Source organism: Camelus dromedarius, chromosome 12 (assembly GCF_036321535.1).
Source record: "Camelus dromedarius isolate mCamDro1 chromosome 12, mCamDro1.pat, whole genome shotgun sequence".
Lineage (NCBI taxonomy): Eukaryota > Metazoa > Chordata > Mammalia > Artiodactyla > Camelidae > Camelus > Camelus dromedarius.
Genome location: NC_087447.1, coordinates 32790116 through 32814719, shown reverse-complemented (window position 1 = coordinate 32814719; position 24604 = coordinate 32790116). Strand labels below are relative to the sequence as shown.

At 36.9% G+C, this 24604-nt stretch overlaps 1 long non-coding RNA gene across 1 annotated transcript in view; it reads right to left on the bottom strand.

Moving 5' to 3' along the window:
• The window catches only part of LOC116155349 (uncharacterized), a 97327-nt gene that overhangs the window by 68552 nt on the left and 4171 nt on the right, over window positions 1-24604 (bottom strand). Inside the window, exon 2 of the long non-coding RNA XR_004139233.2 lies at window positions 5106-5179. This is a non-coding gene — a long non-coding RNA (uncharacterized LOC116155349). The remainder of the gene's footprint in view (window positions 1-5105; window positions 5180-24604) is intronic.

Here is a 24604-nt window from a genome sequence, read left to right as displayed (position 1 = left end):
GTATTTGGCTCAAGCTTTGGAACCCAACAAAAGACAGTGGGAATTGTGGTGGATGGCCTGAAACATCACCTCCTAAGCACAGGCATATGTCTTGATTCAAAACACTCTCCTCATTGTAAAGAGACCAGCTCCCTACGGTCCATGCTTGTTCCTTCAGTCATTTATGAACTTGTATTTGTGCTAGGTATTTATTGAACACCTATTTTGGATAACGTCATTTTGGAAAACAAATGAATACAGCAAGGTACAGAAAAAAAATGTTACAGATATTCAGAGAAAAGAAATGTCAGTTCTGGAGGAGAAGGGATATAATGACAGCATTATGTTGATAAAACACTGCTGGATAAAGGAACTCTCATGGCTGGGTGTTCATTTTCCTAGCATTAAGGACAAAGTCTCTGTGAGCTAATTCGAAGGAGTTCTAAGAATCAGGGAGGGTATGAGCAGTGACTGGTTATGGGGTCAGAATGCAGTGGAAACCAGACCAGTCCAGCGTCCCTGGTGATCTGACTGCATAATCAGGGCAGGCAGCAGGTTTGTAGGAGGGTGGGGATCAGTGATGATAGAAAATATAGAGAGAAATGGCAGCAGCTGAGATTTGACTTATGCTGATACTTGGCAGAAGATAAAATGGAAAGAGCACGTGTCTTGGAGCCAGACGGTCCTGGGTTTGAATCCTGGTTCCATTACTTTTTAGTTCAGTGGACTGTGAACAAGTTACTAACTCACCTAAATAATGGGATCCTTATTTATTAAAAGAGGGGAGAGGTTTAATACAACACGCCTTGAGGGGTTATTACAGGATTACGTGATATGTTATGAAATCCATAAGTGTAATAGATGCTCAGTGAGTGATGGTTATTATTAGGAGAATCTTCTTTGAAGCTTTTTCTCATATTGACCCCTTCTGATGCCCCGCCCCCACGTGCTTCAACCTCTTGGACAACTACATAGCTAGCTGGCCAGGGACTGGGAGATGCCTTTCTTCAGAGTTCAAAACATCTTAGCCATACTGATGAACCATCAAGAACATGCATAGCTAATCCAGTTTGTTTTTCCCCTCCAAGAATACCAGTGAGTAACTTCAGCATCTCAAGACCCTTTGGGGAAAAAAAATTCTAAGAGGGTGATTAACTGAGTAAATCCTATCACTGCTCAGCACTTGGATTCTGCTGTCAGGCTGTGTGGAGAAGTGGGATGATGATAAAGGGGTGTAGTACAGATACGCAGTTGCAAGCAGGTAGATAATAATTGGAAATGATTACCTACTTGCCAAAGGACCAAAAATTCAATGGTAAAGAGCAGTTGGGTAATTTGAAGTCATTTTATGTGATAAATATTAGCCTGCTGAAAAGGCTGGGTATTGTTTCCCTTGGAAGAACCTGAAAGGGAAGAAACATTTTATCCTGAAAGTTACATGGAGCATCCTGTATTCGTCTGCACAGTTAAGAAATGGACGGAATTTCCTAAGAAACAATACATCTTGGTGGCACTTTTCCAATAATCAAGGACAAAAGAGCTTTTCACACTACAGAGAAAGAAGACTGGGTTGATTGACTCAAATTTTCCCTATGTGGGTGTCTTCAACATTCCTACCCCAACTTCCCACCATGTGTTTACATCCATGAGATCTGTTAAGTGGTCTGTTTTGGAATTATTCAGTCAAGCCAGAGCAGCTAGTATTTACTGAGTGACCAAAAAAAGACTATATTACATGGGGACATTAACAAACAAAACCTAGGTGTTCAGAATGAAGTCTTGCTAAAGGAGGTCCCAATGAGTGACTGCAACAGGTGAGGCATTTCCTATCCTGCCCGCATTCTACTCCTCATTGTTTTAAGGCAAATAACAAAAAAATGACTATTCTTTCCCAGGGATGGAATTAGATAATGTGTTGATATCACAATACTGTTTTTAGGGAGAGAGTGCAATTCACACAGTACTAAAAACAGCAGGTATGAGATGCTACAATTATCCTGTCCAGATACAATTATCTAGATAATTTAAGGGAAAGAGAACAAAAAAGAAATAATTGCTTAAATTATTAGATTGAAACTCTGGGGCCAAAATTTTTGGAACACATGTTTTGACCTTGTTTTCAGCCAAAAGTGTTTATTATGCACCAGCTATGTGTCGATCAGGGAGAGAAAAAAAAAAAATGAAATGATACCAGTCCTATCCTTGAGAAGCATAAAATGTTATAAGGTGTTGTAGACGATGGATTTAAAAGCAGTATTGTTAAGGGTTGTGATAGAAGTCGCCATTAGGTGCTAAGGGAGTAAAAAGGAGGAGTATCTAACCCATCCTATTAGGGGAAGAGTTGTCAGGGGAGACCTCAGGAGGCCTGAACTGGGATGGAGCTATCCAAAGGACTGCAGTAAGCAGTGTTCCAGGAGATGAGGACAACATAAGAAAACCCACAGGGGAGTGACACGGTAGCATCTGTAGGCCGTTCCATACTGCTGAGATAGAATTGTGAAACAGGAGGTCGGGTAAAAAGCTTACAAGGATGTTTGAAGAGGGAAACAAGGCCAATGTTTAGATGGTTTCGTATGTCAATGTATGGAACAATTAGATAATAAGCAGGGGGACTGCTTTGATAATCCAATGCTGAAGTTAAAAATGGGGGGAAAATTTCAGTGTTCACTTTTCAAGTAAGGTCCTGGTGGCCATGACAATTTCCTGGTCCGTTAGCACTTGCCACAGAGGTGTTAAGTACTCTAGAATTTTGTTTTCAGTCTTTTGGGACAAAGGAGCCAAGAAGACTAAAAAAACAGTAAGTCAAGCACATGGGGAGAAAAAGCTACATTACTAGGTGACAGAAAATGTGATTCCTTCCTCCCTCAAAAAGAAAGAAAAAAAAAAAAAAAAGACGGATCAAGAACCTTTCTGGTTATAACCCTTGACAATGCACTCTTACCTTGGCCTCTGTCCTTACTTCTATGCTACTTTGGGTTTCTAAGGCTGTAAAAAGCTGTAACAGAATGTTGTCAGTGAGGTTAGGAAGTAGGTCTTCGAGTAAATGGAAGAACTAGAGAAAAAGTGGAGCAACAGTGTAAATAACCAAGGCAGGTGTGAGTAAATCTGGCAAATACCTCCTTCCAATCTTCACTCTGAGGATAGAGTGAACTATAAGAATCAGCTGTACCTTTAAGATGGTCTCTGATGGTAAGGAATGGATTCATTTATTCTCTCTTTAATGCATCAGTTTTAGGAGTTCACTTGTTCATTATTTTACATATTTTTCTATTCATGAATTAGTCTACTTCCTTACTTAAAAATTGCAATATCTATTTGTAGCTTAAATACACCAAAAATAACCAGGAAACTCCTAAGTATCACCACAATATTAAAAACAGTAGAGAGTTTATTATAACATTTTAATGACTTGCTATGAACTAGGCATTGCTGATAATTTCCTTAATGTTCACAATAAGCTTATGTCAATGGTCCTATTTTTAACACCATTTTACTAAAGAGGGAACTGACACAGAGAAAGGTGAAGTAATTTGCCTAAGATTGCAGAGATCCTAAGAGGCAGAACTGAGATCTGAATCCACTAGAGGAGATAAACTTCAACTGACCAACCAAGCTGGTTATCCTTTTCGTCCTCCTACACTAGAAAATAATTTTTCAATGTTTCTTCTGCTCACCTCTTATTTTTCCACTATGTTTACCCAACCTCATTTTGTCCTTTCTCCTCTTGATCATTGTTTCAGTCAGGGTCCAGTAAGAAACAAAGAGAACCATTTTAGAAATTTCAAGCAGAGGGAATTTAATATAGGGACTTAGTTACATGTGTGTTGGAAGAGCTCTGAAGCTAAACAGAGAAAACCAAATCAGAGATGAACAGCTGCTGAACGTGATGGGGTAACAAGCAGAATGGTGTTATCAAAGTGCAAAAACCAGAACCAGGACCAACTGGCGACAGCTAAGCACATGGCAGGGGCTACTCTGTTGAAGTAGGGACCAGCCCACCTAGTGAGAGCTGGAATCACAGAAAACACAAGCACTACTCAGGACATTGCTCAAGACAGGGAGACAAGACAAATACGCTGGCTTCTCCCCTCCTCCTGCCTTCTGGTCTTCCATAATTCCTTCCCTTTAATCCAACCTATGTAAGAGTCAGAGAGAAAAGGAAGCTTGGAAAATGTAGTAGGTCAGGGGGAGGACTGGAAAGCAACCAAGAACAAATCAACATATGGCTCATTCCCCAAACGGCTGATTAACCAGCTTGTCCCAGGAGCCCATTTTTTTCCAATTAAACCACAGATACTGCCTGCCCATAAATGGTTAAAAAAAATCAAACATATTTCTGAAAATATGATTGGTGACACAGATATGTACACTGTTGAAAGAAGCAGGTTCACCTTTCCTTTGAATAGCAGCCAGTAACACTTGGCATTGATATAAGTTAGAAAGAGATAAAGATGTGATACCTTTGTTGGAACTTAATGACCTATGGAAGTTAGCTCTCACTTTCAATGCCACAGTTTGACATATTGTGTCATTAACTTCTTTCTATACCCCTCCCCAATAAATTCTAAGGTAGACTCCCGAAGGGCATCACTATTCATTGTGGGATTGATTTATTTTGTCATATTGAAACAAAATGGCAACTCATGCAACATTTCAGACGGGCACTTTCAAATGAAAAGATACATATGCATGAGCAAGAGTTAGAAGCATGTACTATTGGAGGGTCGACAACATTCCGAAGATTTCGACAGAGTTATCTACCTTCTTGAAGAGTTCCTACAGTACTTAAGCTACCCCAGGACATCTGAGATGAGACTCAGTAAAAGGACCTGTTTATTCCCCTCCGCCTAAATGTATTATTTAGCTACATTTTCATTTTTGATTGCTACTGGTGGTGTTGCTGTCATTAAAAGTCCTGATTCAAAATATATACATCAATATATATACATACATATATACACGAAGTGTCTTTCCTATCGAACTTCCTTATTAGCTTTGCATTAACTTGGACCATACCCTGATGCTGTTCTTTCTAATTTTACTTTCAGGATATTTCATTTCTAGTTGTATTCATCCAAAATGTTGTAGATCAGCATATTTTTAATGGCTCTGAGTTCACTACTCACCTCCAATCCGGCTGGTCAGAAGCTTCAGTATAAGGGTCCCACACTTATGAATACAGGCTATTTCTAAGGATAACCTAGAATGCAAACATGAACAGTAATTTGTTCCAGTAAATCCCAGCCATATCCTTAGTGTGGCATCTTTTTCCCTATTAGTCTAAGTTTGCTGAACAATTGCTGCATCTCTACATTATATTTTGCCAGTGTAGACAGCTCACGGACATTCAGTATGATTGAATAGTGGAATAAGGAAAAGCTTACATAGCCAACTGGCTGAATTTCTGAAACAGAAACCTACTTTCTTTCTTCCCTCAGCTTTTTCAGTCTGGTTTTGTTTTTATGAAAATCCAGCTTCTATCACTGTGGAAGTCTTGCTTGAAAGAGGTGACTTAATATTGATAAAACATAGTGAAAATATACTATTATAAATGGATATACCTGTTCTCTGCCCAAGTTTAGAAGCAATTTAGCAACAGCAAAGAAACAAAGCAGATAGAGATTAAAAACAAACAAACAAAAAAACCCTGAATTATTATGTTTGGAAAATTGTGACACAGGTACATAATAATAGTGGGCTTCATAAAATTGATTCTAAGAATTAAAAACATTTACCCACCTACCACTGGACAATAACAGAGCTCCCACACATACAGAGCTTGCCCCTGTGAAATTTAGTGTGTGGAGGAGCAGGGTAGAATGTGCACTGCCTACAGGGAAATTAGTGCCAAAACACAAGGAGGAAGGAAGGGGCTGAGCTTTACATGCACTCAGCTTCTTTCCTTAACTAAGTCATATCAGTAATTCCCTCTCTTGGGAGGCAGCAGGTAAATGGGCAGAAGGCGGCAGGTGCTTCCACAAAAGAGAAACATCTAGAGGCACATATTGCCTATTAGTGTCATCCTTTGTTCAGTTTACAACTTGATCTCTCCTTCTCACTTTCCCTTCTCTTTTCATCCTTCTTTATTCTCAAATTTAATTCATGCAGCAAATATTTACTGAACACCACTTTGGCCTGGTTCTATGGTAGGGTTTTTTTCATTCTCCGTTTCTTGCTCCGTGCTTACCTGTGTTCTCAGCCTACCTGTTGACTATCTGGGCACTGCCAAATCTATTGGAGGAACACAGCAGGGCAAATAAAGCTTTTAGATATGTCTGCCAAGTTCTCTGTTGAGTACTATTTTAAATTCATTCACTCAATCATTCAAAACATTTACTGAGCACTTAGTGTGGGATACTTTGCAAAGGCCAGAGACAGCACAGTAAACAAGCCAGGAAGAGTTCTTGCCTCAAGGTGTTTATATTACAGTTAGAGAGATAATGACAAACAGATATATAGTGTAATGTCCAGTGGAGAGAAGTGCTTTAAGGAAAATAACACAGGGTAAGGGAGATGAGAAGTGAAGCCTGTTTTGGGGTAGGGTCATCAGGGAAGGTCTAAGAAGAGAATCCATAAGCATAGTCCTGAAAAGAGAGAAGCCATTAGCCATGAAAGCGTCTAAGGGAAGAGCCTTCAAAGTAAATGAAACTAATATAAAAGGCACAGGATATAAACAAATTGACCTAAAGGAAGTATATTACAACATTATACCCCCTAACCTCAGCATACACATTTTTTTCAAGCATACACACAATATTTACAAAAATTAACCATATGCTGGTCCATAACTTGCCTCAAATTTTTCAAAAACTGGATTTATTTTTGATACATTGTTAAGGTTGGATTTATATTTCATATATTGTTGTATTACCAGGTAATTAGATTAAAAATCAATTTAGGAAACATTACCATGTGTTTATAAGTTAAGGACTGTTTCTTAATAGCACATGGGTCAAAATAAGAGTATCTTATTCTAATATGCATTGATATCCATTATGATGAATATTTTGAACTTAATAAAAATACTGCATGTTAAGATTTGTGGGCTGTACCAGTTAGAATTATAACCGCATATGTATGTATTAGAAAGAAGAAAGATTAAATTTAACAAGAATCCATCTCATGAAGTTAAAAAAATATATCAAATTAAGATTGTGAACATTAAAAGAAATTTTTAAAAACTCAAAAATAAAGCAAAAATCCCTTTATAGAAAGGATTTTTTACTGAAGTACAGTTGATTTACAATGTTGTTAGTTTCTGGTGCACAGCCTAGTAATTCAGTTATATCTATTCTTTTTCACTATAGGTTATTACAAGATATTGAATATATAGTTCCCTGTGCTATACAGTAAGACCTTGTTGTTTATCCGTTTCATATATAGTAGTTTGTATCTGCTAACCCCAAACTCCTAATTTATCCCTCCTCCCACCCTTTACCCTTTGGTAACCATAAGTTTGTTTTCTATGTCTGTCAGTCTTTGTTTTGCAAATAAGTTCATTTGCATATTCAGATTCCCCATATAAGTGGTATCATATATTTGTCTTTCTCTGACTTACTTCACCTAGTATGATAATCTGTAGGTCCATCCATGTTGGTGCAAATAGCATGATTTCATTTTTTATGGCTGAGTAGTATTCCATTGTGTACACACACACACACACACACACACACACACACACACACACACACACACACACCACTTCTTTATCCAATCATCTGTGGATAGACATTTAAGTTGCTTCCATATCTTGGCTATTGCAAATAGCTCCTATAAATATTAGGGTGCATATTATCTTTTTGAATTAGTTTTCTCTGGATATATGCCCAGGAGTTAGAATGCTGGATCATATGGTAATTCTATTTTTAGATTAAGGAGTCTTCATACTGTTTTCCACAGTGGCTACACCAAATTACATTCCCACCAACAGTGTAAGAGGGTTCCCCTTTCCTCACACCCTCTCTAGCATTTATTGTTTGTGGACTTTTTAATGATGGCCATTCTGACTAGTGTGAGATGATACCTCACTATAGTTTTGATTGCATTTCTCTGATTATTAGCGATGTTGAGCAGCTTTTCATGTGCCTATTGGCATCTGTCAGTCTTCTTTGGAGAAATGTCTATTTAGGTCTTCTGCCTATTTTTTGTTTGGGTTGTTTTTGTTGTTATTGAGTTGTGTGTGTGTTTGTATATTCTGGAAACTAAGCCTTTGTCAGTCTCATCATTTGCAAATCTTTTATTCCTGTCAGTAGGTTGTATTTTCATTTTGTTTATGGTTTCTTTTGCTGTGCAAAAGCTTAAGTTGGATTAGGTCCCACTTGTTTATTTTTGCTTTTTTTTAATTGCCTTCAGAGACTGACCTAAGAGAACATTGCTATAATTTATGTTAGATACTGTTTTGCCTATGTTATTTTTAAGTCTTTAAGCCATTCTGAGTTTATTTCTGTGTATGGTGTGAGAGAGTGTTCTAACTTCATTGATTTACATGAGGCTGTCCAGCTTTCTCAACAACACTTGCTGAAGAGACTGTCTTTTCTCCATTGTATATTTTTGCCTCCTTTGTTGAAGAGTAATTAAACATAGATCTGTGGCTTTATTTCTGGGTTCTTTATTCTGTTCCATTGACCCATATGTCTGGTTTTGTGCCAACACCATACTGTTTTGATTACTATAGCTCTGTAGTATTGTCTGAGGCCTGGGAGGATTATGCCTCCAGCTTTGTCCTTTTTCCTCGGTAATGCTTTTACATTTATCTACTTTAAAGTAGGGTCATTTGTTATGGCAAAGTAGTGGTTAGGTGCTCAAGGGAAATACCATCTTCTTGATTCTCTAAAGACCTCATCAGGCAGTAGGTTTCAGTAGGAAAGTTAAGTTACTTAAGGAATGACACCAAGTTACCAAAGAGGAATATGAGCTTGGGTTAACATAAAACATTGTTTACAAGATGATCTGAAACATAAGGAGAATTGAGAGAATAATTTTTAGTTCTTAAGACTGATACTCAGTGTAACTAAAATTAACCAGATTTTTAATTTAAAAAAAAATTTAAATAAATTGAATATTTAATAGGTTTAAGTAAATTGAATATTATTTGGATTAAGGATTAACAAAGCCAATAGTTCTTTGCAGACTAGTGAAACAGCCAAATCTCTGATGAGATTTACCAAGGTGGGAGGGAGAAAAGGAGAGGTATATATAATTATCAGAAGAGAAAAAGTTACATCACAAGAAAGGCTGCAGTCCAAAAAGAAAAAAAATATATTATGAACACTTACAAACTAATAAATATGGCTCATCAAAACTGACAATGTAGATAACCTGTATATTTTATATGACTTTAAACATGTAAATTCATGCTCAAGTATTTCTCAAAAATTAACTCTAGGTCTTTTTCGTTTCATCTGGGAATTCTCCCAAGTATTCAAGGAAGAAATAAATTTAATCTTACATAAACTCTTTAAGAAATATAGAAAATGTATGAGACTAGTGTATCTTTGATACTAAAACCAACAACATTACCATAAAAAAAAACCTAAAAATACAAGATCACTGTGAGATAAGAGAAAACGTATTGGTCTCCACCTCCAATCCTAGCACAGAGCTCCTGAAGCCCTTGTGATTTACTAAGTAACAGACAGGAGTAGTGGGACCATCTCTTGTTCTAGTATTTGGTCTTTGATCGCATCTCTGTCCCCGACTGTTGGAGATCAACAGTGGGACGTGACTGGGAACTGATCTTCAAGCTAGACCTGGGCAGAGGCTCCCCACCCACTCCATGCCCATCATTCCCAAGGTCTGAGTAAGCTGTTTCAAGCAGGCAGCATTGAGAGAACAAGGTGTTGTCTAGACCATCTGGACTGTGTATGTGACTGAATCCAGTTAAGGCCTCTATATAAAGTTTAAAGATTCTGTATGTTCATGTCTGACTGAAGCATTATGCTATACACAAGAAATTGACACACTGTAAACTGACTATACTACAATAAAAAAACATACATACAAAAAAAAAAAGATTCTGGCAGGTGGGCGCACAGAGCTATTTGTCTTGTGACTGTCTGAGGCAACCTCCCCATATAAATTCTCTTGCTTATTAAACCTGCCCCCTACCAATCTGAAGGGTTATGCCTCCTTTGGTCTCTCCTTGCCTTCCTTGTAAGGAGCCAGCTTCAGCTTTCATCTGGGAAACTCCCAAGTTTGCAAACCTGCACTGACATAGGACTCTTAAAACCCTTGTAAATTCCTAAGTGGTAAGAGCACTAGAAGCATTTTTTTCCCCTAATGAAGTGACCCTGGATGGGCTCCAGGATAGCTCCAGGTCACCAGAAAGTCCAAGCCGTGATTAGAAGCTTAGAATTTTTAGCCCCACTTCCCCCATTCTCCGGGGGGGGGGGGGGGGCTGGAAATGTTGTCAATGATCATGTGTATTTGAGGAAGCATCCATTACAAACCCAATAGTACAGGGTTTGAATTGTTTTTCAGGGCTAGTGAACATATCTATACTGGGAGAGTGACACACCCCAACTCCACGGGGACAGAAGTTCCTGCACTCAGGACCCTCCAGACCTCACCCTATGTAGCTCTTCATCTGTATCCTTTATGATATCCTTTAATAAAGTGGTGAATATAAGTTAAGTGTTTCCCTGAGCTCTGTGAGCCACTAATTGAACTGAGGTGGGGGTCATGCGGACACTCAGTTTGCAGCCAAATTCGACAGATGTTGTAGGTAACCTGGGAACCTACTTGTGATTGGCATCTGAATTCGGTGGGAGCAGTCTTGTGGGACTGAGCCCTTAACATGTGTGATCCAACGCTCTCTCCAAAAAGATAGTGTCAGAATTGAATTAAATTGTAGGACACCCAGCTACAACTGGGTGTCATGGAGAATCACTTGCTGTGGGGAAACTTCCCCACATTTGGTAACCAGAAGTGTCAGAAGTAAAGTGTTCTGTGTAAATAATAAAGGCAACTCAGAGGGGAAAGACTCACAGGAGTAAAAATTGAGTTTTTCCTTTACAGTCACTCATAACAAATCCTAAACATAATATTAGAAAATTAAATTTAAAAGTGTGAAAATATATCATATCCAGGATTAATATCTCAAGAATGAAAACTGACTTAACTAGAGGACATAAATTGGTATAATTTATCTTATTTGCAGGTTAAAGGAGAAAAATCATCTCAATATCTCATCAGAGGTAGAAAAATTGCTGGATAGTATTAAAGATCCATTTATATTAAAAGAAAGTATTCAGCTAAGAATAAAAGGGAATTTCATTGCTCTGACAAAGCATATGTACAAACAAAGTACAGCAAACAATATTGTATAGCAAAACATTAAAAATTTTTCCTTTGGGACCAAGATCACAGCAATGATGTCAACCATTACCACTTCTGCTTAGCTTTTATTTGAAGTCTTAGCTTTAAACTAAGGAAGAAAATGATACTAAAAATGTAGGAATTAGAAAAGAACATATATCAAATGACTATAATTTTAATTCATACAAATGTATTACTGGAAAATCTAAGAATCTATAAATGAACTGTTAGAAGAGGCAAATTATTAAAGACATTGTGACAAATTATAAATTACTAGCATAGTTTAAATTAGTATGAGTTATGTATGCAAAGTTGTTCATGAAATCAAGATAGAAAGAAATTTTAATACCACATTCCAGTCACAAATAGATTTAAAAAATATTCAGTACAACTGAAGGCACCATCAAAACCTATAAAATATCTAAGGCTAACAAAATTGCAAAATTCCTCTAAAGGAGAATAAATTTTACTGAAAAATAAACACAAAGTGAGGGAAATATTCTGTTCAGGAACATGAAGAGTCAATATTTTAAAGTTACCATTTTTGCCTAAATTGGTATAAGGAGTCAATATTATCCCAATCAAAATTCCAAAGATTTTAGTATATTCACAAAGTGATTCTACAATTTTTATGAATATTTAATAGCGACAATACTCAAGATATACCTGAAGAAAATAACAAGGTAAAAGAGTTGTTTTGTCAGATATTATAATTTATTATCAAGTAAAAGCAATTAATAGTGTGATATTGACAAATAAACCAACAGACAAAAATAGTAAGTCCAGAAATAGATCCACATGTATATGGATTCAAATTTTCACCAAGGTGACACTGCAGAGCAGTGGGAAAGAGATGAGGTTTTCAGTAAGTAGTGCTGAAGGGATTGGATATTCATATGGAAAAAATATGCCAATTCACTGCATCTTACACAAAAACAAATTCCAGATCAAAGATTCAAATGTGAGTGTGCGAGACTATCTTCATAATCGTGGGAGACAAGCTACAAAACGCACTAAGCATAGAGCAGAAAATTTCAAGTAGAAGACACACTCAGTCATATTAAAAGTAAAAGTTTTCCTCATCATAGAACACTGGAACAATTTGAAAAGACAAGAGAGGAAATATTTGCAACATGTGGAATCAAAAGGGTCTGAATTCAAAATGTGTGAAGCCATTTTTACAATCCACTAAGAAATAGACAAACCCAAAATTAGCAATAAACTCGAATGGGATTTTACCAAAGGTTAAAGCCAAGGTCAGCAGCATGCAAAGGGCAGCTCAGCTTCATCTGCAGGCAGTAAATTGCAAATTAAAGTCACAAGGAATGATTACTATACCCCTACAAAACTGACAAACATTTAGACAAATAGCAAGAGATGTGCAGGGATATGGAAATAATCACCCACTACTGTTGGAAGGCTAAATATTTACAACTTTGTAAAAATTTGGCATTACCTTCTATTGTTAACCATCTGTATATTCCATGACCAAGGATTTTCAGACATTTACCCTAGAGAAACTTGTGCTTGTGTGAACCAGGACACCTGTACCTGTAAGAATGTTCATAGCAGCACTGCTCAAAGTACTCCCAAGCCAGGCATGTACCACGGCTCTAACACTGATATGAATTTAAAAATGTGGTGTGTTCGTACAAAGTAAAACTCTATACACAACATGAATGAACATAGCCAGACGCAACATAGTCCATCTTAAGAACATAACTTGATTCCATCTACATAAAGTTCAAAACTAGAATTACTGTGTGTATACACATATATATTTAATTAAATACGATTAAAAATCAAGGTGATGGTTCTGTAAGTGAGGAAGGTGTTTGTAATCAGGAAGGAGACATGAGGGAACATAAGGACTTCTGATAGTGGTTTTATAGATGTTAATTTTATAATCATTCTTTAAACTACACATTTATATGTTAAGATATTTTCAGTATATGTTTTATTTTAAATAAAGATTGCTTCTGATCCCTCCAGAAAATGAAGGAAAAGATGCAGACTTTCCCTGGAAATAATCTGCTAAAGGACACAGTTGAAAGGACAATTGCTTGGTTCTAGTTGAGTTTAATACCCACAGTAAGATAAGACTATCCTTTGTTCTGAGATGTCACAGAGAAGTGACAGATTAAAACTTAACTCTGTCTGAAGCAGGGGTCTAAGTATTAAATAGCTTATTCTTTCTCACACTCCCTAAATTCCAGGTGAAACTCTTTCATGCATCTAAAAAGAAGGGCACTTAATGCATAAGAATTGTTAGTGAGGGAAACAGAATAAGCATTCGAAATTATTGACTTCCACAATCAAAATCCTTGAGCAGTTATAAATCAGGAAGTATTAGAAAAGATACATGAGCATAAAGACTTAGTTTTTGCCATCTTTTCTGCTCCGTACCACTTAACCAGAGAGATTCCATGATCTGGGAGCAGAGAAGCAGTTGGGTGAGAGATGAGTGCTGGCTAGTTGCTGGTCTGTCTTTATCTTCCAAATACAGCTTATGATCAATGCAAGGAGGCAGTGTAAAGAGGACCCGTGCCTCCCTGGTCCTGTCTGGAACTCGAGTCAGAAGCTGTACCAATGCCCTTTGTGTTACACTAATGGGAAAACAATAGAACAGAGACGGCTGCTATGGATGGAAGGGGCAGTGTGTCTGCTTTGCTCTGGATCCACCTGCAGTTCTGTTTTCTGCCAGTCTCAGACTATCAATAATCAACGTTGCTGCGTGACCGGCCCCTGTGATTCTTACAATTTCAATATGCCCCTCAGCAATAAAGCAATAGCCATCAGGGAACTGGGGGGGGGGGGGGGGAGTTGATTACTTATAAGACCTGGAAATCACACTGCACACCTGGGGCCACACAGCAAGGTTGTGGGTAGAAAGAGTGTGTGCACAGGACTGGGTTCTTTTACTAGGGTTGAGGGTGGGGGATTAGGGTTTTGTAGGCTCACTCTTTACTGGTTAAAACACAATGTAAGAGTGGGAATTTAAAATGCAAGAAGAGAAAAAAAAATTAGCCTAAATGGTCAGTTATTGAAATCAACCAAGATCTCTAAAAGGATCCTCAGTGGGGGAAGTGCCCTGGCTCCTTATCTAGTTGGGTGGCTTGAAATAGGTTTACTGGAGACGGCCATCTTTGAAGGGAATGCCTCTGCAATCAAAGCTTAGGTCAGGCGCTTGCATTATGAAAACAAACGCAACAGTCAGGGCTCACACTTCACCTACGCCAGAGGCCCAAAGACACAAAGTAGCAATGGAGTCTTCTCGCCATCTATGGAGAGGGACGCAGAAGATAGTTGGAAGAGGGGGCCTGCAGACCACGAGAGCCTGAAAAGGAGCGGGGAACTTGACAGAAAACCACAAAGGTCAGCCCATCTCTGTGCCCCTGTATCCCCATGTTTGTGTATTGCCTGCCTGAGGAGACACGCTTGAGACAAGATGGGGCAGGTGGTCTACAAAAGAGTCTAACACAGAACAGAATAGCAAGTTTCAAACAGATGCCTTCCTCCAATGTCGGTGTTAGCGTCTTCAGAACTTAGTAGTGAGTCCCAGCAAGAGGAAGGGGAAGATTGGGTGTGGAGGGAGGGGTGGGCAGTGAGAGTGACAGAATTTAAAACATGAACTAAGAAAACACAGAATTTTAGTAAACCTCCTTGGAAGTTACGAGTTGACGTTTCCTGTATCTAGCAGAATGGAAGCTTAGAATCACCAAAGCTGAGTTACACAAAACAAATAAATTATTTTAGACACTTGGGCTTGGGGCCATTAAAATTTTTACCTGCAATGTATCCAACAATTTCCAGCTCAGTTTTCGGGACTGCGTGCATAATCTTGTTTCCAAACCAGGTACGCTTGCCCAGTGTTCAGCAAGCCAAACGCTGAGACGCTGAGGTTTGCAGCAGAGAAAAGGTGTATTCGCAAGGCAGCCGAGCCAGGAGAACAAATCTCAGATCCGCTTCCTGGGAGGCGGGGCTTGAGATATGTATGGGCTGAAGCTGAGGCGTGGGGGACGTCGGGAAAGGTGATTGGCGGTAAGAACAAGGTGAGGTAATCCTTGTTCTGCACAGATGCAACCACGCTACAGTTTCTTCACGGGACACATGCTCGGAAAATAGCGTTCACCTGCTCTGAGGGCGGGGTTTTGGCCCTCTGACATCAACTTATCACCAACTGGACCCCTGCCTGCTCATTTGGAGGCTTGGTGGTCTTAACCGGTCTTAACCAGCTTGAACTCGAACTGGATACAGTTGACTCTAACTTCTTTGAAAAAAAAATGGGCAAACACCTTATTGTTTAGGTTCCATGACGCTTAGAGGACATGCAGGGTTTTGTAAAAAAAAAAAAAACAATTAAAGGGGGCGTGATCGGTGAAGGCAGGTGACAGGTGTAATGGATCTAACTGATGATGACCCTCAGCTTCAACCTAAGTCGCTGCTCCAGAATTAGTCCTGGAGGCTGTGATAAAATATCTAACCGGAGGCTTCCCACAGCGAGCCCATGTCTACTTCGACAATCTTATTTCAGAAACAGCTGAAAAGAAGAAAAGTGTGAGATGGACTCCGTCATTTGACAGTTTAGACAAGGTCCTCCTCTTTGCTGATACACTTACAATGCCTTGTAATGTTGGTTTCCCCTATGGCAAAGGAACTCCCTAGCACTTTACCATTTAGGTTTTAGAGAAAGGTAATTAAAAAAAAATTTTCCTGTGGTGATGTTTGTGGTCTTATCAAATGAATCAGCTTCCAGCACAGCAGTAAAGGTTGCGTCCAAACTGAACGAGGTTTCCAATCGTGGAAGCAGATGGTTTACTGAGTCAGGGAATGAAAACTGATTATTGATTTGCTATCCTTGTAACGACATCGGTGGAGAGTGATAATGGACTGTACCACGTGTAACAGAGTAAATAGCCATTTTTATATTACTTGCTTTCTTGCAAATTGGCTACTAGCAGTGAGAGTAAAATATATGGCTGTCTCATATCTCAAAGCACTAAACAAATTGCACTAGAGGAATGCAGCCAAGCAGGGTAGAACGTTTGCTGATATTTATAACTTGAGCTCGCTGAAAACGCCACATTAAAAAGTTCACAATTCTCCCCGTTTATTTTCCACAGTCATTTAGGTATTACTTCCTCAATTCTTAGCAGCTGTAGTTATTTTGGAATAATGCATAATTGCCTTTTACCTCACAACATGAAAGTGCTCTGGGGCTCTTATCAATTTGTCATTTCCATGACAAACTATAAGCTATTTTCTGAGCTTGTATTTCTTGAAGAAGGAGATACATCCATAGCAAAATGAGAAAAAGGAGTATCAAGATACAGGAATGCAGGTTTACGATGATTCTTAAATAAAGACTTTGCACTGATTTGAAGCAAAACTTGGGTTTTTTGCTTTGTCTCTCTTTAATCTTAGCTTTCTTCCCACCGCTTCCTCACATGCAACTGGCTTTCTGTCAGGGGAAGCTACCTAGATATACTCATCTCTGAGTCACTTTTCCAACATTTCTTTTCTTCCTGTTGGAGGTGCTCTGAGTCTGCATACACATTGCTGTTGATCCTGTTTGTAAACTGGATGATTTTGTGTGATACTGGACTACACAATCTACTTGTGCCAAGACAAACAGGTGTTTCCACAGTTGGCATCCATAGTTCACATACCTAGGAAAGTTATTTTTGAATTTGGGCAAATATTTTAGCCTCTGACCAGAAGAGTGGATTCATATTCAGAAATCAGTTTGTCTCCCAGATGCAGTAGCTAAGTCACTGTTCAGAACAGGGTTCCCAAGCCCTGACACACCAACATGGCAGGCCGCCTTGTATTCTCAAACAGCGAACTCTGTTGTTGGAAAGTGTCAGTGGATGCCCGTTCCCCTTAATTCCTCTTGAAGATCACTGAATAAATGAGTGGAAGTGGAATGTGAAGAGAAGAATCTAAAGGCCATATGCAAGGAATCAGGGAAGACAGAGTATTTTCATTCCAGTCTGTTCATGATAGCTTCCTTGATTCTTCTGTTGAAAAGGATTCAGAGGAAACATCTAGGCTCAGTGGGAAACAGAGGCACATTGAATTGTGGTACCTGCCTAGGCACAGGATGTAGAACACAGTGCATCACATGGATCCCACCCATGACACATAAGAACCCTGGCCTATGTTTGACGTTTTACAGCTGTTGGAGCATTTTCATATGTTGCATATTGAATAGAAATCAAATGCTCTCTTTTCGAATGTAGGACTTCAAGAAGGAGAGCTTAGGACATATTACCAAGATTATACAGATATTGTTTAGTAATTAAGAAATTGCTTGAACCTGTCAGAGGAATGTTAATCAGGAATGTAAATTGGAAAACAGTATGAAGGTTCCTCAATCCTACTTCTGGAAATTTATTGGAAAAAAAAACTAATTTAAAAAAATATGTACACCTATGTTCTTTGCAGCATTATTTACACTAGCCAAGATATGGAAACAACCTAAGTGTTCATCAGTGGACAGATGGATAAAGATGTGGTGTATATATACAATGGAATACTATTCAGACATAGAAAGAATTAAATTTTGTCATTTGCAACAAGGATGGAACTTGAAATGCTAAGTGAAATAAGACAAACAGAGAAAGACAAGTATCATATGATTTCACTCATATGTGAAATCTAAAAAACCAAACAGACAAACAAAAACAACAAAACAAAAACTCACGGATACAGAGAACAGATTGGTGGTTGCCAGAGCGGAGGGGTGTTGGGGAGGGGGTGAAATGGGTGAAAGGAATTAAGAGTTGCAAACTTCCAGTTATATAATAAATAAGTCATGAGGATGTAATGTGCAGCAGGATGACTATATCAATAATATTGTATTGCAGACTTAAAAGTTGCTCAGAAAGCAAATCTTGGAAGTTTTTGTCACAAGAAAAAAAAAGCATTCTGCAACTTTGTATGGTGACAGATGGTAACTAGATTTATTGTGGTGATCATTTCACAAAGTATACATATGTCAAATCATTGCTGTACAGCTGAAACAAATATAATGTTGTATATCAATTATATTTCAATTAACAAAAAGAAATTGCTATACAGTCTTTGTGATTAAGTATATGCTAGTACAATCATGCTTTTAATTTGTTCATAAACTCACTATGAATGGTTTGTTTTGAGAGGACCAAATCTTTCATGCAAAACTGATATAGAGAAATACTCTGTATGATCAGATTTTTTTCTAATGTTTGGTTTCCATGCTCTCTTTCTTTTATAGCATTTATTTTTATTTGGAGATCAACAGTCATTCCTCTTAATTTTTATGTTATCTTGAATTCTAGATCTTGTTATGACAGAAAAAAATGGTTTTTATTTAAAAATATTTTCAATTTGCTTATTTCTCTGCCCTGGCATGCATGTATTATTGAACACATCTTCAACCAGAAATAACACCTATTGTTGGACATGCAGCCATGCTCTTTCAGTAAAACACAGATTATTTTATAATAAAAATATATCTATCTACATAGGTACACTGATTTTATAAAAGCATGCTCATGTTTCTTTGTATAGCTCAGTGGTTTTCAACTGGAGATGATTTTGCCCCTCAGGGGACATTGGGCAATGTCTAGAGACACATTTGCTTGTCACATTGGGGAACAGAAAACTGCTACTTCATCTAATGAGTAGAGGCAAAGATACTGCAAAGTGTACAGGACAGCCATCCAAACAAAGAATTATGTGGGATTGAGAGACCTGCTCTAGCTCATCGTATAAAACACTCAACTTGTATGTTATACTTGTAAACATTTTTACTGGTCTTCTACTTAACCTAATTGAAGAGTACGATATTCTGAAATCAGTCAGAAATCACTACTGAAATTTATCTTTCTAAACTTAAAATATCAATAATCTTTATCACTAATATTTATCAAAAAAGATTAAATGCTGTGATATAAACGAAGGCTTAAATATTTTAAAGATAAATCATAGAATATATTCTCTGACCACAGTGAAATTAAACTGAACTTCAGTAACAGAAAGATAAAAAGAAAATATTCAAATGTTTAAAATTAAAGCAAAATACTTCTAAATTACCCATGGATGAAAGAGGAAATCAAAAGGAAAATTATATGATATTATAAAATTATTATAAAATAATGAAAATGTGACATAGTGGTATAAATCAGTTCCCAGTGGGAAATTTATAGCTTTAAATGCCTATTAGAAAAGAACAGATGAAATATCAATAAGCATTTATCTCAAAAAGCTAAAACATACACACAAAAATCCTTAAAATATTACATATGAAATTCCAGCATTTATAAAAAGGCAAATACATTATGACTAAGTGGGATTTATTCTGAGAATGCAAGATTAGTTTAACATTTGAAAAATCACTCAGTGCAATTCACTACTTTAAAGGGAAAAAAATAGGGGCAAAAAAAATATGGTCATCTCAATATATGCAGAAGATGCTTTGAAAATAAAATTTAATACCTGCTTATGAATTAAAAAAAATTCTCAGTAAAATTGACTCGATGGGAAGTTCTTTAATCTGATAGAGAATATCTATCAAAAAACCTACAGCTAATATCTTACAATAAAAAAATAGTGTATATTTTCCACTTGAATTTGGGAACAAATCAACAATGTTCATTGTTATAACATTTAATCAACATTGTACTGGAGTTCTTGGGACCTTGCTTGTTATTTTGTTTCTTTGTTTTTTGGAGTCATGATGTCTTTCTCTCTTCTCTTTTTTCAAATGCTTTTTAGCTATTGGTCAAACAGGATAATAAACACTGAAAACTGGAAGACAATGATGAAAGAAACTGAAGACACAAGTTAATGGAAAAAAGTCCATGTTCATAAATCAGAAGAATTAATTGTTAAAATCTGCATACTATTGGAAGTCATTTATAGAACCAAAGAAATCCCTATCAAAATTCCAATGGCATTTTTCACAGAAAAAATATTCTAAAATTTGTATGGAACCACAAAAGACTCTGAATGGCCAACACAACCCAGTGAAAGAACAATACTTGAGGCATCGCACTTCCTGATTTCAAACTATGTTACAAAGATGTAGTAATCAAAACAGTATGGAACTGGCATGAAAATAGACACATAGACCCATGGAACACAACAAGAGCCCAGAAATAAATCTTCACGTATACAATCAACCAATATTTGACAGGGGAGCAAAGACTACTCAATGGTGAAAGCATATTCTCTTCATTAAGTGGTGCTGGCAAAACTAAGTCACATGCAGAATAATAAATTGTACCCCTATTTTATACCAGTTTCAAGTTAAAGATGAATTTGAAATGGATTAAAGACTTGAAATGAGAAGTGAAAGCCTGAAACTCCTAGAAGAAAGCACAGGGACAAATCTCCTTGATATTGATCCTGGTAATGACTGCTTTTGATATGACACTCAAAGCACAAGCAACAAAAGCAAAAAAAAAAAAAAAAATTACTGGGACTACTACTACACCAAACTAAAAAGCTCTTCATAGTGAAGGAAATAATCAGTAGAATGAAAAAGCAATCTATGAAATGAGAAAAAATATTTTCAAATCATATACTTGAGAAGGGGTTAATATCCAAAATGTATAAGAAATTCATATAACTCAGTAACAAAAATCATCATCATCATCATCATCATCATCATCATCATCATCATCATCATAATCTAACTGATAAAAGGCCAGAGGATCTGAATAGACACTTTTAAGAGGAAGACATACACATGGACAACAGGTACATGAAAAGATGCTTGACATTACTAATCATCAGGGAACTGCAAATCAAAACCACAGTGAGATATCACCTCATGCCTGTTAGTTAGAATAGCTATCATTAAAAAGACAAGAGATAAAAAGGGTGGCAAGAATGTAGAGAAAAGGGTACCCTGTACATTGTTGGTGGGAGCATAAACTGGTACAGCCACTATGGAAAACAGCATGGAGGTTTCTCAAGAAATTCAAACTATACTACCGTATGATTCAGCAGTCCCACTTCTGGCTATATATCTAAAGGAAATAAAGTCAGGACCTCCAAGAGGTATTCACACTCTCAAGTTTATTGCAGCTTATTCACAGTAGTCAAGATATGGAAACAACCCAAGTGTCTACTTACAGATGAGTGGATAAAGAAGATGTGAGACATATATCCATAGATCTATGTATAGAGTTGGTCCTTGAATAACACGGGTTTGAACTACATGGATCTACTTATAGCAGATTTTTCTCAATAAATATGTACTATAGTACTGCACAATCCACACTTGGTTGAATCTGCGTGAACAGAACCACAGATAAGGAGGGCTGGCTATAAAGTTATACTGAGATTTTTTGAGTGCTGGGGGATTGGCATCCCTAACCTTTGAATTGTTGAGGGGTCAACTGTACATATCTACACACAATGGAATATTATTCAGTCATGAGAAAGAAGGAAATCCTGTATTTTGTGACAACACAGATGAACCTTGAGGTTATCATGCTAAGTGAAATAAGTGAGGCATAGGAAGACAAATAGTGTATGATCTCACCTATATGAGGAATTTGAAAAGGTCCAACTTCACAAAAGCAGTGAGTAGAATGGTGGTTGCCAGGGGCTGGAAGGTGGGGGAAATGAGGAGACACTGGACAAAGGGTATAAACTTGACAGTATAAGATGAAAAGTTCAAATATTCAGTATGGTGATTATAGTTAACCATATTGCATTAAATACTTGAAGTTGCTAAGAGAGTTGATTGTAAATGTTTTCACCACAAGAAATAAATGATAATCACATGAGGTGATGGAAGTGTTAACTAGCCCTCCTATGGGGTAATTATTTCTTAATATATGAGTATTAAATCAACACATTGTACACTTTATACTTACACAGTATTATATGTCAATTAAATTTCATTAAAACTGGGGGGGGGGGAAGTTATTTGAGATTTCTAATACTGCATAAATAAATTCCGAAGAAGCCTCCTTATTTGAAACAATTAAAGATGCTTGATACTATGTGCCTGCTTAGAAAATAGAGACAGATTGAAGAAATACTTTGCAAATGCATTTAGGAGAAAAAGCAAAAGACCTTGGCAGTGATCAGACAGCAAGCTTGTCCCATTTGTTCCCATCAATCCAGACATTGATCCTGGAATGCACAAACTAAAGAAAAACCAATCTTGGTTGAGAACCACTGAAAAATTCATGCCCTATATTAAGGTTTTTACCTTATTTCATCTGATTTCTGTGGGATCTATGAGACACTTGATAATAATATTGTCTCACAGGAGTGGAAACCAAGAGCCTTAAAGATTAAAGACATGGTTGGGATTTCACAGGAACTGGGGTTTGAGAAATGTCACACAGACTCTGCTTTAGGAATACAAACTTTGGAAACTATCCATATCTGGGCTTAAATCCATTTTCAAAACTTTGACTGATGAGGAATAGCTGTTAACCTATCTGAGCCAATTTCCTTTTCTTCACCAGAAAGTTTTGTAGAGATGCTAACCATTGTTGTCCTAGTTACACTTCTTTCTAAAGACTCAGAAATACTTTCTCTGTTCTAAATATGTGTATTAGTATTCTGTGATCATGGTCAGAGCTGAGATAATTGTATGAGAATCATTTCCAAAAGCAAATGTCTGAAGAAGGCACTAGAGGGCACCTGACAGTGGTGGCAAGCCAAGGGAGGGAAAACTGGCAGTAAGAGGATTCTTTGCTTGTACATCATTTACACATGATAGTGAAGTTGACTAAAAGTACCTTTTATTATCTCAATGTACCATCCATCTTAAAGAAAAGTGAAAGTCAGTGAAAAACTACTCCTTTCCTTGGGGCAAATGCTCCAATGCCTCCCTTTGGTACATCACTGCCCAACAGACAGATACATATTTATATTCACTTGTAGGTCTGTTCTGGATTGTGTGTATGAACACTACACAGGCAACATCTCAAGCATGTGAAAATGGAGATGGTCTTCACTGCCATTGCCACTAACCAAGTCTGCTTCTCAGCTCACTAGGGGTAAGTCCCGGGACATGGTAATGAGATACACAGAAACTGAGGTGGATTTTTCATCTGAATAATCCAGAATTCTGAATTAGATATGAGATGTTACTACTATGGGAGTCGATAGTAGTGGAATTAAACTCTCATTAGGGGAAAAAAAAACCATATTATATCCATTGGCAAAATGATAAGAATGAGAGCTAACTATTCATCGGAAACAATGCAAAAGAGCAAAAAACAAACAAACAAACAAACAAACAAAAAACTATGAACTGACAACCTTAAAGTGCTAACAAACAAAAAACTGTAAACTTGGAATTTTATATTCAGCAACTTATACTCCAAATTGCTCAGAGAAATAAAAAAAAAAGCATTTGCACAATCTTTGCAACTATTTTGTAGGTTGGAATTATATGAGTGTGTCATATGTGAGTGTTTTCTTTAAAGGTAAATGAAACTATATGAGAACTTATCTACACATAGGCATGCACATAAAGTTATATATAAAATATTATATAATGTACAAGTTTATATAAATATGTATAAGTTTTATATAAGTTTATATAAATGTATAAGTTTATATAATGTATGTTTATATAAATATGTAAAATATATGAACAGGTAAATATAAATTTTTCATGTCACTAAAAGTAATTGACTATTTAAAATAAAAAGAGTAATAATATGTTGTAGGGTTAATAGCTTAAGTAGAGGTATGACAATAAAAGCACAAAAAACTAGAGGGGAAAATGGAAGGATGCTGCAATAAGTATCCCATATTACATGCAAAGTGGTATAATATTTTTTGAAAGTAGATTGTGGTTAATTAAAGATGTATATTTTAAGAGCAACTTTAAAAAAAGGCGAATGTGGCTAATAACCAAATAGAGAAGATAACAAAGAATACTAAAATATGGTTTAATGAAAAAAATTCAAAAGAGAGATGGTCATGTGCTTTAAGAAAAATGAGAAATGCACTTCAAATTTCAAAATACAGGGTAAAAATAAAAGGATAAAAAAAGATGAATCAGGGAAATTAATTAATAATGGGAAACTAAAGCATAAGAAAACTGGAGCAGTCTCATGAATACTAGACAAATTAGAATGCAGGAAAAAAAAGTATTCCTAAACCCAGAAAGTGATATTTTATAATGATAAAAGAGCCTAGTCATCAAAAAAGACACAGAAATCTAAAATGTGTAAAGACCAAGTAACAGAACTTCAAAATATATGAAGCAAAAGCTAAATGAACTAGTGCGAGAAATAGACAAATGCATAGTTATCATTGGTATTTCAAAACTTTTCTTCCA